Source organism: Kogia breviceps, chromosome 12 (assembly GCF_026419965.1).
Source record: "Kogia breviceps isolate mKogBre1 chromosome 12, mKogBre1 haplotype 1, whole genome shotgun sequence".
NCBI lineage: Eukaryota > Metazoa > Chordata > Mammalia > Artiodactyla > Physeteridae > Kogia > Kogia breviceps.
In genome coordinates, this window is record NC_081321.1 from 3,286,176 (window position 1) to 3,301,766 (window position 15,591).

Here is a 15,591-nt window from a genome sequence, read left to right on the forward strand (position 1 = left end):
TCTCAGCCTCTTTGGGGATGCTTCCTCCTACCTCCTCTGCCTTCCCACCTCCCGTCCCCTCCCTTCCCCTCTCGTCCTCCAGAGGAAGACTAGAACATTCCCTCGTTCCTGCATGCTGCTTGCAGGTCACGCAGCACTTTTAACTCTCCTGTAGAGAAGATGCGTTCTTCGCACTTTACAGGTGAGGAATGGAGGGTCAGAGAGACCCAGGCCGGAGGTTGATGGTTCCAGGCCGCTGAGCTGAGCCCTGGTCCCTAGTCCTGACTCTGTGTCCTTTGCTGTTCTCAACTGGCTTTGCTCCCTCGATCTGGCCGGCGTGACACATGCCTTCCCTGGGCCCCGAGCAGAGTCCCCGCCGGCGCCACTGGGGGTGTTGGGCTGAGCAGAGTCTGAAGCTGCCGGGGGCCGGCCTGCCTTGTGCTGAATGTGGTTTGTGGCTTTCGTTGGTTCCCACGGTGCCCTTCGTGAATGTCACTGGGTCACGACGGGGCTGTGGCCTCTTCCGAGCGGCGGCAAAGCCCCACTCCCAGAGCCGTGCCAACGTGCCGTGTCTCTTGGGAGGCCCTGGCTGGGAGGGGGACTCCTGGGTTTAGACCCCAAACACAGCCGTCCCTTCCCCCTGCGCTGGGCCAAGTCGAATGCCCTCATCTGCCCGCTCAGGAGATGGGGCGAAGATTGCTACCGCTTCAAACCCCTGTCCCCAGTGGAGCAGTGGGTGGACCAGTTAGCGCTCAGCTGCTGGCCACCTTGGGCCGCGGATGGCCACGGGCCCTGGGCGGGCGGGCTGCCCTGTGCCAGGGGCACTTTCATCCCCAGGGAGTGTCCTGCTGCGTTTTCTCCTGGTTTCCCCAGAGACCTGGTCCTCCCCAGAGAGGGTCAGGTAGCTGCTGCTGTGCCCTGAGAGAGGTGGCGGTTTCTCCACAGTCACTGCAGGGTAGGGCAGGGCTGGAATCAGACGGGGGCTCGCGATTCGTCCCTGGATGTCAGGGGCCCCCACTGCCGGCCCTTCGAGAAGGGAAGGGAGAGGCCGTGGTTTGGGGTTTCTTTGATGGTTTTCCTCTCTCAGCAGCTGTGGCTGGAGCCAGCCCCGGCCTCCACCACAGCCCCGGCCTCCACCACAGCCCTGGCCTTTCCCCTGGCGGGTGGTTGAGGACCCCCTCCCCAGGCATGTCTCCTGCCTGCTGCCCTGTCCCAGAGGACTGAGCCCTCCACACCGGGGCTGGAACCCCCTCGGCAGGAGAGAGCTTACGTGTTCGCGTCCTGCTGCCTTTTGAAACTCATGGTGACTCTGAGCTCTTTTCTTGTCTCCTGGGGAGGAAAGCCGGGGTCATGGAGTCCGTTCCCACGATGATGTCCTAGCAATGCAGTCTCTCTCCTTCCTCTCACCTCTCAGGACCGGGGCTTTGCACAGCAGCCGTTCGGTAGCACCCGTGTGGTCGTTGCTACTTGTTGTTGAGCTCCACGGGGCTGTGGCCCTACACGGAGTGCCTCAGCTGGTTCTCACGGGGGCCCTGCTAGGTAGTTACTGTCGTTCCATTTTAGAATTAACGCCACTACAGGTGAAACTGAGGCTCAGAGAGGTTAAGTAACTTCCCCACCGACACACAGCTGGTACGCAAGGATGTACGCCCAGGGCTGTCAGGATTCAAACCTGGTGCACCTCACAGTACCCCACGCCAAAACGCTGTGCTGCTGTATTAAACACGAGCATACTATTAACTCCTGTGGGTTCACGTGTATTCGACATATTATAACAGTCACGCTCTAATGGCACAGACGTTTGAGAGTTGTGGCTTGCCGGCTGTTGTGGTAACTAGATTTGCATAAGAAGACATATCAGTGATCAATAAACATGAGAAGGAATGCGTAACATTCCTAGTAATCAAAGAAACCCAAATTATGACAATAATAGTGTGCTATCTTCTAGCCTCACAATGTGCACAGATTTTTAAGCTGTTAATTGCCAAGATGATGCAGTCCTCTGATTCAGCTCTGGGGGGAAGGAAAAAGTGTCACAACCTTGGCACTAAACAACTTTGCACAGGGTATCAAGAGCCCTAAAAACGGCCTTGTCCTCTGACCCGGGGCGGCCCTTGCAAGACTCCATCCTGAGAAAATAACCTGAAATGCTGTCCAGTGTGTCATCTGTCAGGGTGCTCACCAAAGAGCAGTTTGTAACAGAGGAGAATTAAGAACAACTTGCATGTCCTCCAGGAGGGGAAGCGTTAAATAACATGCGATATGTTTGTGGGTGAGTGAGTTTGGGAAATTATTACATGACATGGGCGGAAATGTTGGCAATAGGGTCTACTTCACATACAAGAGTAAAATTTGCTCTTTTTGCTGCGCAGTTCTGAGTTTTGACAAATACAGGCAGTCACGTAACTACCACCACCGTATACTTTTGAGAGAAAAAATAGTTTATCGTGGTGTGTACACAGTAAGTTCCTAAATTCAAAACATATGTATGCATATGTGTATGACTGCATATGACAGGAAGGACATCCCCAAAAGGTGACCCAAGGAAGTGGCTCAGGAGAAGTGGGCTGCGTGAGTTTTGAACAATTTTTTTTTTGGCTATGTTGGGTCTTCATTGCAGTGCACGGGCTTCTCACTGCGGTGGCTGTTCTTGTTGTGGAGCACGGGCTCTAGGCGTGCGGGCTTAGTAGTTGTGGCTCACGGGCTCAGTAATTGTGGCTCACAGCAGGCTCAGTAGTTGCGGCACACGGGCTTGGCTGCTCCGTGGCGTGTGGGATCTTCCCGGACCAGGGCTCGAACCCGTGTCCCCTGCATTGGCAGGCGGATTCTTAACCACTGCGCCATCAGGGCCTGGGTTTCTTCCTTGTAGGTGGGAGGCCAGGTGCCGGGGCCCTGACCCTACACCAGTGATCTCAGCCGGTCCTGGCGCGCGTGGAGGGGCTGGCCTGGCCAGTGTACTCAGCAGGGCTGGGAGGCAGTTGACACTGCCAGCCTGGGACTCTGCTGTGTCACTCACTCAGGATAGAATGGAATGCTGCTGGCCGGGCTGTGGAGGGCAGAGTCCCGTCCCCTGCCCCCTCCTCACTGCGGCCACAGCGCAGCTGCTGAGTCGGGGCCCTGGCAGGCTGGGGGCTGTGCCTGGGGCAGGAGGGGCTCTCCATTCTAGACCCGGACACCTCCCTCTTCCTCTGAGCAGGGAGTAGCCCTGATCCAGGGAGAGAGCGTTTTGCTGTCCTGCCCTCTTGCCTCCCTGCCGCTCTGGTGTCCCCAGGCCGGCTTCAGGGGTCTCCCTCTCAGGCCTCCTTGGTCCCCTGGGGATGGGACTGCTTGGGAGCCGGCAGGGAGGGGCCCCATCAAGAGCTCCTCTTACCCAGCCCTGAGCCAGGGTGGGGGGCAGCATGGGAGGGGCTCTTCCCCGTGCCCTGGTTGGGGTGGGTGTGGCCGAGGCCCGAGGCCCGAGGCCTGGGTGTGCCTTCTGCCTGGTGGCCTGGCCCTCCGGGGTTGCCACCCACCTGCTGCTCTGCGCTGAGCTCCCTGCCCAGCCCCCGCATTCCCAGCCCCCAGTGGGCAGCTCCCAGAACGGGGACATGGCTGATCAGCTCCCACGGTCAGCTCTGGGCAGAGCCCGGACGGCCAGGTGCCTTCTCCTCCTTTGCCCACCAGGTCCCAAGGACGGGGCTGACCCTGCCCTTCTCTGTGCTCAGCTGACGGCACAGGACAAGCAAGGGGCTCTAGTGGTCAGCAGGGTTGAGGGGCAGGCTGCGGCGGGGGTGCCCTGGCCACCGTGAAGGTGCCACAAGGGCACGGGGCCCTCGTTGAGTGTACGTGTGACCTTCTGCGCTGGTCCTTCCCTCCCGGAAGATCCGGCAACGCTGACAGCTGGGCGTCCCGTGTCCTCCGCCCGGTGGCTGCTCCCTGAACCCTGCCCGCGTGCCTGGGGCAGTGGGAGGGTGTCCTCAGAGGCGGGGCCACGGCGGGAGGGAACAGTGCGGTGGGCTCCGGGCCCCGCCTCCGAGCCAGCCAGAGGGCGCTGGGCTGTGGGTGGACCAGTGTGCCGGGGGATGAGGGCTCAGGATGGGCCTTCAAACCCAAAGTAGAGAAGATCACCCGATACAGACTCATCCCTCCAGCCTGTCCTAGGGCTGCTCTCGTTTTCCGTGAGTTCTTCCACCTTTCTCCTGCCGAAGTTACTGCGTAGCGGCTGAGCTCTGCACCTCGTTTTCTGCTGGCCAAACCCGCAGTGCTTCCACGCACTGTCACGGGCGCCAGCGTGGAGGTCTCCTGTGGGCCAGGCACGGAGCTGGCCTCACTCCCATGACCCCACCGAAGCCCCGTCACGACCAGGAGGCAGGGCTGCTCTTGTCCTTCCTTAGGAGGCTCAGAGGAGCTGCGGGACGAGCTCGGCTTCACTGATGGTCGCACCGGCCCTGTTTGGCTGAGGCCACCCTGCTCCCGCATCCTTAGACGCCAGTCCTGAGCTGAGGAGACAGGGCCCTTGGCTAAGCCGCTTAGCGCCGCACTGGGTCACAGCCAGCGGGGGGGGGGGGGGGACGCGGCGGTGAGGGGAGCAGCAGGTGTCAGGCCCTGCCTCTGCCACCCTCCTCCACCCCCTCGCCTTGGCCACCCTGCCCAGGCCTGGCTGAGGAGGGACACAGAGGCCCCACTGATCTCCTGTATCCTCTGATACAGGCTCGCAGGCCCCGTGGCCTCTGAGGGGCGGCAGGGCGGCAGGAGGTGACCGAGCTCGAGGCCGCTGCCTCTGGGAAGCCTTCTGTGATTGAGCTGCCCTCGTCGGCTGTCCTGGGGCCCCGCTGTCCCCGCATGCCCTCTGGTTCTGCCCTCCTGGGAACCAAAGCCTCGCTGGCCAGGCCTGGCTGGTCGGTCGTCAGCACCTGGCGATGTCCACTTTAGGGGACCCTGCTCTCGTGCCGCGCCAGCCCTGCTGTCCCCAGTGCGGCGGGCACACAGCATCAGTCCCGCCAGATGGTGAGCCCCCAGCTGCTCCCTGAAGGGGACCATCTGGCTGATGGTCTCTTTAGTCATGGGCGTGAGAGCTCGGGTAATGGAGGGGAAAGGGATAGCGGGAGCCAAATCTTGCTGTTGGGCAGCAGAGAAGGCTCTGGAACCTTCTCCCTGTGTCTGTGGCTGGGCTCTTCCTCCCTTCCCCCTCCTGAGGTCAGCCGACCCAGCTCTGTCTCCTGGCATCCGGCCACACTCCTGGGGCTTCGCGGACCCACTTCTGCCAGGCCTCCCCCTCCCTGGGCCTTAGCTTCCCAACTGCATGGGCATCCGGTCTTCCCTGGCTTCTGGAGAAGACAGGTCTGTGTGCAGCAGCGCAGCTCACCTGGGTGTGAGTTCCTGGGATGGAGGGAGAACAGACCTCCCCAAGTCCCCCTCCAGCCGCTGGCAGGCTCTGCTCCTCTGCCTTTCGCTGACAGTGCCTGGTTCTGGAACTCGGCACCGCTCTGACCGGACCATCCCCGGGGCGGCCAAGCCAGCGAGCAGGCGCCTGGAGCAAGGCACGTTTCTCGCACCTGCCAGCCAGTGGGACAGCCCCGGAAGGTGCCAGGCCCGTTTGTGGTTCTCGGGACGCTGCCAGAGGGAGGTGCCCAGAGGTGCAGGAAAGAGAGATGGAAGACGGACCGCAGCTGCTTCTGGCAGAAGGGCTTGAACCCCGTTTACTCTGAGGATGTGCCCTGCAGGGGGGAGGAAAGGCGGACGGACATGTGGCAGGATGTCCCACCTGAGAAGTTTGGGATTCCAAGCCTGTGCCTCTCTTGGCGCCAGGGAACAGTAGCCTAACTGTTCCAGACCCGTGTCATCTTGGTCACAGCACCCGCATCCTTCTGGACCACGACCCTCCAATTCCTGGGCCTAATACTGGCCTCGTTCCGGGCAGGGTGGAGCAAAGCCCTGTCGGTGGCTGTTCAGAGCAGCCCTGGCGACTCTCCCAGCTCCCACTCCGGGTGCCGCCCGGCCATCCGGGCAGCCCAGCCCTCAGGGAGGCTCACAAAGGCGGCGCTGGGCTGGCGGTGAGTGGGGCTCTGCTCCTCGGGGCACAGGGAGGCCGAGGCTGGTCAGTGGGCAGTGGAGGCCCGGGCGAAGTGCGGGCAGTCTCCAGTCTGTGGTGCGTTTATAGCTCCTGGACTGAGGGTAGAGTGCGGTCCCAGGTGGACGGAAGGAAGGGGTGGGTGGACAGGCTGTGGGTTTGTCCAGGGCAGAGAGGAGGAGTGTTTTGCGTGCTGGGCTCATGGAAGTTGATTGTAAACGTACCGTGTTGAAGCTGTGAGGTCGTAGGGAAGGTGTCTTGGGAAGCCCGTGAGCCTCTCCGAGGCCTGGCAGGAGCGATCAAAGTTACGGCAGGAGTGGCTTGACAGAGACCCGTGAAACGTGCTCAGGGCAGAGCCGGAGAGGAGGTTTGCTGACTCTGGCTACGGGTGATGGAATTTGCTGGCCTGGAAAAAAAAGAGTCGTGGTCGCCAGGCGTCTGTGCTGCCAGAGTGTGGCCCGCGTGGAGCCGGAGGGCGGCATAGAAGCCCTCTGCAGGCCTTCCTGCTTCGGGGTCTCTGTCTGCAGAGCAGGACGAAGCACAGGAAGGCCCGAGAGGTGTCAGGCCAAAATGACAGTGAGGTCCGGGAGCCTCCCCAGGGCAGGCAGGCTGGGGGAGAGCCCTTGAGGGGGCTGGGTGTTCCGCCCACAGAGAGACACCCCGGAGGGCACCCGCTGAGCGGCCGTGGCCAGCTTCAGCCTCTACCCCACTGTGCTGGCGTCTGCCCTGGCCCCCTCCACTGCTCTCCCTCTGGGCTCTTCCTACTGGTGGGCTCCCCCCACCCTCCGACCCCGGCCCTCAGCCTCTGCTGCCAGGACAGGGCGGCACGCACTGCAGCACACGCGTGCCGGTGGGCAAGCGTGGTGGGCCCGGAGGGGGACGGGTTAGAAGACTGCCTCTTGGTCTCCCGATGGTCGGCCTGCCTTCCTGCCCCTCTCCCTTGGGTCTGCTCAGCCTCCGCGTGTCAGAGCAACAGGCTCTTGTTTTTTAAAAAATATTTATTTATTTAATTATTCAGCCTGCACCGTGCGGCTCGCGGGATCTTAGTTCCCCGACCCGGGATCGAAACTGCGCCCTCGGCAGTGAGAGCTCCGAGTCCTAACCGCTGGACCAGGGGAGTCCCTAACGGGCTCTGCATTTTCATCAGGGCGCAGATGGCTCCTGAACGCCTCCTTCCTGGCCATGTCTGCCCCCTGGGACTTTGATGAGTCCCCAGCACAGGGATGCTCACAGCCCCTGCTCACTTCTGCAGGAGTTACCTCCTTAGCTTTGAAACTGTCCTCCTCTTCGGGGAGAGGGAGAGGAGTCATCCGTGTGGGGCGCTGGGCGGTGTTGGCCGGGCCGGCAGGCTGGGGCGAGAGTGTGCACTGCAGAGGAGGACTCCGTGCAGCTCCTCTTGGAAGGCACCACTCTCTGCCTTTGACTCGGGAGGTGGCGTGCTCTCCTAGTCCGTTCTTCTGCTTCTCTGCTTTCTCCACGGCCGCTGCTCGCCCTGAGCTAATGTCCTCGAAAGTGACACCTCTGGTCCTTCCCCTTCTCTTATCCTCCTGTCTCCCCCTTGGCAAACCTGTCCAGCCTCTTGGTTTCAGCTACGAGCTCTGATCATAGCGTCTCAGGTGTAGCAGGTGCCTTTGTAGTTTGCAGTGCGTCTTTACAAGCAATTGGCCTGCGAGGTGGAAGAGTTCGTCCACTTTTTGGATGATGAAGCTCAGGCACAGAGAGGACTGAGCCACAGCTGGGTTACATCTCACTCCCCAAATGCACGCCCGACATTCCTGTGGGCAAACCACGTCTGAGTTGCCCCCGCGGTGAATGCGGACCCTCGTGAGGGACCCCTGGCGCACCTCCCTCACACCAGGCCCTGTCCTCGGGGTTCACGTGTTACTTGCTTTAGTCCTCGTGTCGTTCCTGCACGGAAGATATCCTAAGCTGTGTTTCACGAGTGAGGGAGTGGCCCAGGGAGGTGTGTTATCTGCTCAAAGCCTCAAAGCTGGGATCCGACAGCAGACGTCACGTACTTCCTGCTCACCCACACCCGTTGACGAGGCCTGGCCGCCGGTGAGGGCCACGCCCCCCAGCACCCCTGCTTCCTGAGCGGCCCCCTGTGGCTCTGTCATCGTGAGGTTCTCTGAGCTGTTCTGTCTCGGGGTCTGTTGGACTGGTCTGGGCTGCTCTCTCGTTGTCCTTCGTGATTTTGCAAACTTCGGTCTAATCCCCCTCGACTTTGTTTTTCCAGAATGAGGAGGTCTCAGCTTTTTAGGAATCTCCCCTCACGTCTCAAGTTCTCACTTGCTTCCTGTCTATCTGGTGTGTTTATGTGGGGACGAGTCTCCCCCTTGGAGTCGGGCCACCCCCGGCCCAGATCCTCCCACAGCTGGCGCGCGCAGGACACCTCCCCGCCGCACAGACACACCACGAGAAGCCCGTCCCTGCTCCCACTCCAGGCCCAGGCGCCCACGCTGAGGTCAGCTGAGCAGAGGCCACAGATACGGCCCGTCCCGGGCCTGCTGGCTCACCCACCGCATCGTGTCTGTGACAGGAGAGCCTTTCCTGGCGCTGTGACGGAGTGCCGGAGGCATGCAGAGCTGGGCTCCTGGCCTCCTGTGCTAATCACGGGTGCCAGGCCTGGGGACGGCACGACCTGCTGGGAGGAGGGGGCTCAGGGCCGGGAGGGGTCGCGGGCGGACCGAGGTGGACTTGGTGGCGCCGTGCTCTGGCCAGGCACTCTCTCATCTCCTTGTGGCCTCCGCTTCTTTGTCAGCTCCCTTTCTTCCTCATTTTCCTTGCGCCTAGCGTTTTGGGAGTCACCGCGGGGATGGGCGTGGGTGGCGAGATGAGAGCTCGGAAGATCTCCTGCTTGGGGGCTTCACACCAGCCTGGGTTTCTTAAAGAGGTCGCAGGCGTGTTAAAGATCCAAGGCCATCTTTGGAGGTGGGGAGGGAGCCTTGGGAACAGCAGAGACCACTTCCACGACAGGAAGGAAAATCGCACTCCGCCTGCCCCTGCTGGGTACACCTCTGCTGTCACACAGGCGTCTAGCACCTGAAAAGCAGGGAAGTAGAGTGCTCTGACCTTCCCAGCAACGAGTTGCCCTAGAAACGAGGTCCCCTTGCATGTGACACTCTCCCCTGGTGTGTGTGAATGTGCCAGAGGGTACGGGAAAGAGGAGGGTAGAGGTCTCCAGGTGGTCCGTCTTCGCTACTGATGGCGGTGTCTGAGGGGAGAAGGAAGTGGGATCTTCTCTAAACAAAAGTTTATTTCTGATGATAAAATTTGTATGTGGTCATTGGAGAGCACTAGAAAGAGTAGAGAGGTAGAAAAGGAGCATGCATTAAAGTTTTAGCTTCATCACGTTGCCGTGCCGAGCTAACCTCTGCTCACCTTTGATGCGTTTCCAGGTGTGTAGGTGGGAGGAGAGACTTTTGTTGCCAAGGGCGCCTTGAGTTTAAAGGAATAGAAGGACACAGGATAGGGGGTTCCCAGCCCTCCTAGCCTGGGCTGCCTGGGGCCTCCCACTTTGACTGTCAGCCCTAGCTGGCTGGGGACTGGGCAGCCACTCGGCCCAGGCTCGAGTGCCCCCTGGAAGGGGGACGCCGCTTCCGGGACTTGCTGTGGAGTGGCTGGGACCCCAGGGGCTCGTGGGACAGCCCCCTGCGCCAAAGCAGAGGCTCCCGGCAGGCGGCCGTGGGGTCTGGTCCCAGACTTCTAGTGGCAGCTGCCGCGTTGGTGAGCCCCGGGTCTCTGGGTGAGGGAGGCTGTCGGATCGTTTTTCGCCTGTAGGTTCCGACCCTGCTCCCCGCCCTGCCCTCCGGAGCCTCGTGGGATACGTCCAGACACCGTGAGCCACGGCAGTGCTGCCGGCACTTCAAACCCGCAGCCGTGCCCCTCGCCGCTCCCCCCTCCCCCTCCCCCAGCCCCCTCCAGTGCCCACCTGTTCCTCGTGGGCAGCGTGGAGGGAGGCAGAGCCTCTGGCTAGGCTTCCGGGAGCAGGTGAGAGGGGATGGTGATGGCAGCAGGATGGGGAAGCCCATTCCAGGCCAGGGAATGGCACGCAGGAATGTTCATCCGCGGCAGGTGTGCGCACAGGCCCGCCTGAGCGTGAGCTGCTGCCGGGGCCAGAGGACTCCCCGCCCCCTGGGCTCCCGTATATGGCCGCCGCCCTGCTCCCAGAGCTCGGGTGGGGGTGGCCCCCCTGCTGGACACACTCGGGGAGCCCGCCGCTGGCTGAGCCCCGGCCAACTCTCAGGATCGTCTTGTCATCGCAGCCCGAGTCAGCTGTTGGTTTGGGAAGCCTTCCCTGGTGTTTCACGGTGCACAGCCAGAAATATAACCCTCCTGTTTGCCAGGAGCACTGGGTCTTGGCAGGCGTCCTCATGGCCTATTTTAAACCGGAGGGAGCAGTGAGAAGTGCCTCTTGGGCTGAGCCTGGGACCCTTCCCTTCCCTCGCGGGGCTGCTGGGGGCTGGTTGCATTTCCCTCCTTGGGCCCAGGGACACGTGTCCTGGGGGGAGGACACGGGGGTGGGAGGCGGGGCCGTTTCAGGGCCATCTGGAAGAGGGTTTGCACGATGACACGGCGGATGGGCCCCGGCCCGGCAGCGGCAGCCTGCTTTGTCCGTGGTGCTGGCGCCGTGATTGAGCAGGCGGCGTGGCTGCCCTGTTTTCCTTGCCACCTGGAAGAAGGGGACCCACGCCGCTCTGCCCTGCCTCTCAAAGCGTTCCCGTGACCTCAGAGAATTGTTATGAGGTCGTCTGGGATCTCCCGAGCCCTGTTGTCCGCTTCATCTGCCGAAGTCAGTCTCCCCACCAGGCAGAGCCTCTCTAAGTAGACACACGTTTCCAAGAAAACCAAATAAAGAGATGGTGGAAACAGGCAGCCAAGGCTGTTCAGCGCCGTAGAGGCTGCTGGCGGCCCAGTGAATGACATAATAACCAGCACCTCGTGAAGGACCCAACGTGGCCTGTGCTTCAGATCCTGGATTCTGGGTCTGGCTTGCTGAGCCTCTCACAGGCAAGTGCCTCAACCTCTCTGAGCCTCGGTTTCTCATCGGCACAGGGCTTATGATGATGCTCACCTCGTAGGTGTAGTGGACGTGAGCCGAGACGAGGGTCTGTAGGGCGGGTGCGTGCTGCAAGTCGTCCGGGGCCGGACGACTCGGCCACTGCAGTGGCCGCTGCTGCCACCTTCCCAGAACCCCGTCACAGACACAGGGTACCTGCCGTGATGCCCGTCGGCCCAGGACCAGCTTCGGTGGAAAACTAGTCCCTCCCCTGCAGGGTCCGCAGCGCGCCAGGCCGGGATCGGATGGAGTCTGGTTACTGCCCCCAGGAGCCCTGCCGTAGGGGGTGGGGTGCCCAGGGCGCTGGTGACAAGGTGTTCATTCTCCAGGGGATGCGGGGGAGGGGTCGCAGCATGTCCGGCCTCAAGGGGCAGCGTGTCCCTGGGGATATTTCTTTCTTTTTTTTAAAAGAATAAATTCATTTATTTATTTATTTTTGGCTGCATTGGCTCTTCGTTGCTGCGCGCGGGCTTTCTCTAGTTGCGGCGACCGGGGGCTACTCTTCGTTGCGGTGCGCGGGTTCTCATCGCGGTGGCTTCTCTTGTTGCGGAGCACAGGCTCTAGGCGCGCGGGCTTCGGTAGTTGTGGCTCGTGGGCTCTAGAGCGCAGGCTCAGTAGTTGTGGCGCACGGGCTTAGTTGCTCCGCGGCATGTGGGATCTTCCTGGACCAGGGCTCGAACCCGTGTCTCCTGCATTGGCAGGCGGATTCTCAACCACTGCGCCACCAGGGAAGCCCCTCGCCGGGGATATTTCTGCAGAGCCCACTTCTGGCTGGGAAGCTGGCTGGTTACAGCTCCGGAGATTCTGATGCTCAGCGGCTCCGGGGTGGGGGCCTGGGCAGCTGCAATGCCAAAATCCTTCCCGGGGATTCTGACACCCAGCCGGGGAGTGCGGTAAGGGCCGTGGAGGCAGACAGAGCTGGGGACTCAGCCTGGCCCTGCTGCTTGGTCTTGGACAACAGTGCCCACCTCCTTGGACTGGTGTGAGGTTACATGGAACAATGGGTCTGGAACACCCGGCCCAGAGCCTAGTGCACAGGCCCCGCTCCCTGCACGGTGGCAGTGACGGTGAAGTTGGAAACACCGGCTGGGCGGGGGCCCTTCCTCTGTTGGGCCAGGTGCTGGCTGCCTTCAGGGGCTCGAGCTTCTTCTCCAGACCTTTTCCGGGCTTGAGGGCCGTCTTCCTTGCCCTCACCCCTCCCCTCCCCACGTCCCCAGATTGGAGGCCTAAACGCAGGGGTGGTGGTTCCCGTTTTAGAGGCTGGGGGGAGAACCGTCTGCAGGCCCACGGAGAATTGGACATTGGTGCTTGCCTTGGGCTGCCTCTGGGTCGGGTTCGAAGGCACCTCCTGACCCAGCCTGGGCCCGAGTTCCAGGCCCCAGACCAGTGCTCAGTGCATTCCTCCACCAGCAAGAGGCCTGAGCTGAAGGACTCGGGTCTGTCTCGTCCGTCCTGATGGTGATGGTGGCACTGTCCAGCGCCTGTAGAACACTGACTCAGTACCAGGCACAGTTTCAAATGCTTTTCCTACTTGAACTTATTTTAGCTTCACGACAGCTCCGAAGGAGGTACTGTTCGTAAACCCATTTCACGGATATGGAAGATGAGTCACAGATGGACCACGTGTGGCTAAGCGCTGTGTTTCAGGCATGCCACCCCCTAATCCTGTCCTCTTAATACCGATTCCGAGTCGGCTTCCATTCATAGCTCATCAATGGCGACAGGCACGTAGTGCACGTTTTCCCGTGGACGCTTCCCTCTGTGGTCTGTAGCTGCCGCGCTGGGTGGATGCTCTGTGCACACGTGTGTTGACTGTCGGATGTATTTATCTGTTGGTTTCCAGGGGACGGGAGAGGCTGGACGGAGGGCGGCCGATGACCCATCGCCAGGAGAGCTGCTCTGACGCCAGCCTGCCCGCCCTGTGGGCTTCCTGCTGCGGTTACCAGCTCCCCTTTGCCCCCCAGAGCCCAGAGCAGCAGTCTGTGGTCAAGAGGGACAGTGAAGACAGGCCGCGTGGCTGGGCTGCAGGGCTGGCGGGCGCAGGATGGTCAGCCTTGAGGCTCGCGGCCTGGCCCTGTCTGTCCCGCCAGCTCTAGGCTTTATATAGCGAAGCTGCGCCAGGTGAGCCCTGCAAGTTTGTGCGTGGCCCTCATCTGACCGCGGCATGTGGACCCTTTACCGGGGTGGCCTGAGGAGACGCGGCCCCCGGGCTGACCTGGGTTTGAGTCTCAGCAGCAGCTGACGGGCTCTGCCCACGGCCTCACCGCGTAATGGGAGCGGCCCGCCAGGGAGCCGAAAAAGGAAACGGGCCGTGCCCAACCCAGCTATTATTAAACTTTTCTCTAGCACTTTCTCCCCACTCAGCCCTTTGCCACCGTACTTGAGAGATTGTCCCTGTGCCACCCCAAAGGGATGTGGCCGCTGTGACCCATAGAGGGAGGATGGCACAGGGGCCTGTTTTAGTGGCGTGGAGCTGCCAGCGGGATTCCTACCACCTTCGGTGGTAGAAGAATGCCTGGCTTTCAGAAAGGGCTTCTTGGGACATCTCACCTGTAGCCCAGAAGCCGGAGAGCCTTTCTCTGTGGGTGACCCTTAGAATGAAGCAGCATCTTTTAGACGAAGTCCTTGTGCAAACACGTAAACGGACTCTCGACCGTATGGCAGTGCCGAGAAGGGTTGGCCCCTCTCAGGTCCGGAGATGAGCCTCTGTGGTTCGGGAGAGGTTCAGGCGTGTCCTTGGTGGGAACCAAGCCGGACCCCCTTCGTGTCTCTGAGGGACAGGTGCCTGCTTTCGTTAGTGTCCTCGAGTGGAAGAGCCTCTCTTCTGCCAGTTACATCCTTGTAGGGCTGTTTGCTGTCACCTACCTTTTTCTTTTTTCCTTTAGAAGAGTGTTTTTTGTTGTTTTTTTCCTTAAGAGCCCTCTTAGGTTTACAACAAAATTGAGAGGAAGGTGCAGGAGACGCGTCCCATACACCCCACGCACGGACGGCGTCCCCTGTTACCAACATCCCCGCCGGATGCAACACTTGCTACCAAGGATGAACCTGCATCGACAAGTCATGGTCACCCAAAGTCTGTAGTTGACGTGAGGCTTCACTCTTGGGGTGGTACATCCTATGGATTTGGCAAATGTATAAAGGATCTGTTCCCACCAGTCTAGTATCATACAGGGTATTTTCACTGCCCTAAATATCCTCCGGGCTCTACCTTTTTACCTCCACAAACCGGGGCACCCGGTGATTAACGTTCTGTCTCCATGGTTTTGCCTTTTTGGGAATATGTTACCTCGCTGGACTCCTACAGCGTGTCGCCTCTTCAGGTGGGTTTCTTTCACTTAGTAACACGCGCTGAAGGTCCGTCCATGTCTTGTCATGGCGTGACGGCTCATTTCTGCTCAGCACAGAATTCTGTTCCGCCGCCTGGATGGACCACAGAGTGATGAAGGGGTGAGGAAGAGGGGGGCGCCGCTGGGGGCGCCAGCAGCTGGAGGGCCCTGGGCGGAGAGCTAGTGCGAGCTGCGTCTGGTGCTCAGCCCGGAGCCTGCACAGGGAAGTGCAGGGCCCTGGCAGAGGTGCCCTCGGTCCGTGCAGCGGAGAAGACGGGGCAGGGCCGCTCGGAGCCTGGGAGGAGTGCCTCCTGCAGGGTCCTGGGCGGCACCGGCCCCCGTGGCCGAGTCCCTCGGTGCCTCGCTGTGACGGGAGGTGTCTGGTTCCTCCCAGAAGGCGAGCGGGTTATAAATAGCAGATGACGGGCTGTGGTGAGAGCTGCCTCTAGCGTAATCGCCGATCTTGAGAGTGCCCTGGCGAGGGTGGGAGGATGGCTGAGGTTAAATTTGGCCCCGTTGGCCGATTGGCATTTCTTGAGCCGGGTGCTAATCCCTTCAGGAGGTCAGATAAACTCCACAGCGGCGCCAGGTTAAGGCGCCAGGTTTGAGGCCAGGTTAACTCTTTTCGGGGGGACTGAAGACCCCCAAAGTTGTGACGACCCCACATTGTCCAAAGCAGAGCCGGAGCCGTCGTGGAGCTGCACTTCAAGAGGGTCCATCCAGGGGAGGGCCGGTGCCTGAAGGGCAAAGCGGACGCTGCTGTGTGACTGTCTTTCTGACGGGGCCGTCCCGTGGGAGGGTGTCCTGGGGCAGCCCTGTGGTCAGCCCCGTGGCACAGAGACGGTGCACTTCCCCCGGGAAGTAGCTCAGGCCCAGGGACCTGCCTTGCTGAGTATCGGGGTGAGTGTGTAGCACCCCCGAAGGTCAGGGATTCCCCATCCTGGTCCTGTCACCCCCCCGCCACGGCCTGATGAGTTAGGACCCACTTTCCAATGCCTCGCATAAGAGCAGGAAGCTCTCCCGCTACAGAACTAGGCTTTGGGGGTTTCCTGCTCCCGCCCCGTCTGCTGCAGGCATTAACCCTCACCCTTTTGCAGGGGGAGGTGCTGCAGGCGTTAACCCTCACCCTTTTGCAGGGGGAGGTGCTGCAGGTGTCAACCCTCACCCTTTTGCAGGGG

At 61.1% G+C, this 15,591-nt stretch overlaps 1 protein-coding gene and 1 long non-coding RNA gene across 8 annotated transcripts in view; one reads left to right on the top strand and one right to left on the bottom strand.

The window, feature by feature from the left end:
* The window catches only part of TSPAN9 (tetraspanin 9), a 185,552-nt gene that overhangs the window by 138,885 nt on the left and 31,076 nt on the right, over window positions 1-15,591 (top strand). The gene's annotated exons all lie outside the window — the stretch shown is intronic.
* Window positions 2,400-13,169, bottom strand: LOC131766737 (uncharacterized). 2 transcript variants are annotated; one of them, XR_010835730.1, is made up of 4 exons: window positions 9,960-13,169; window positions 7,288-9,324; window positions 5,324-6,434; window positions 2,400-4,457 (listed from the first exon to the last, which is right to left on the bottom strand). It is a non-coding gene; the product is annotated as an uncharacterized lncRNA (long non-coding RNA). The 2 variants fall into 2 exon arrangements; XR_010835729.1 differs by having other exon boundaries at window positions 2,400-6,434.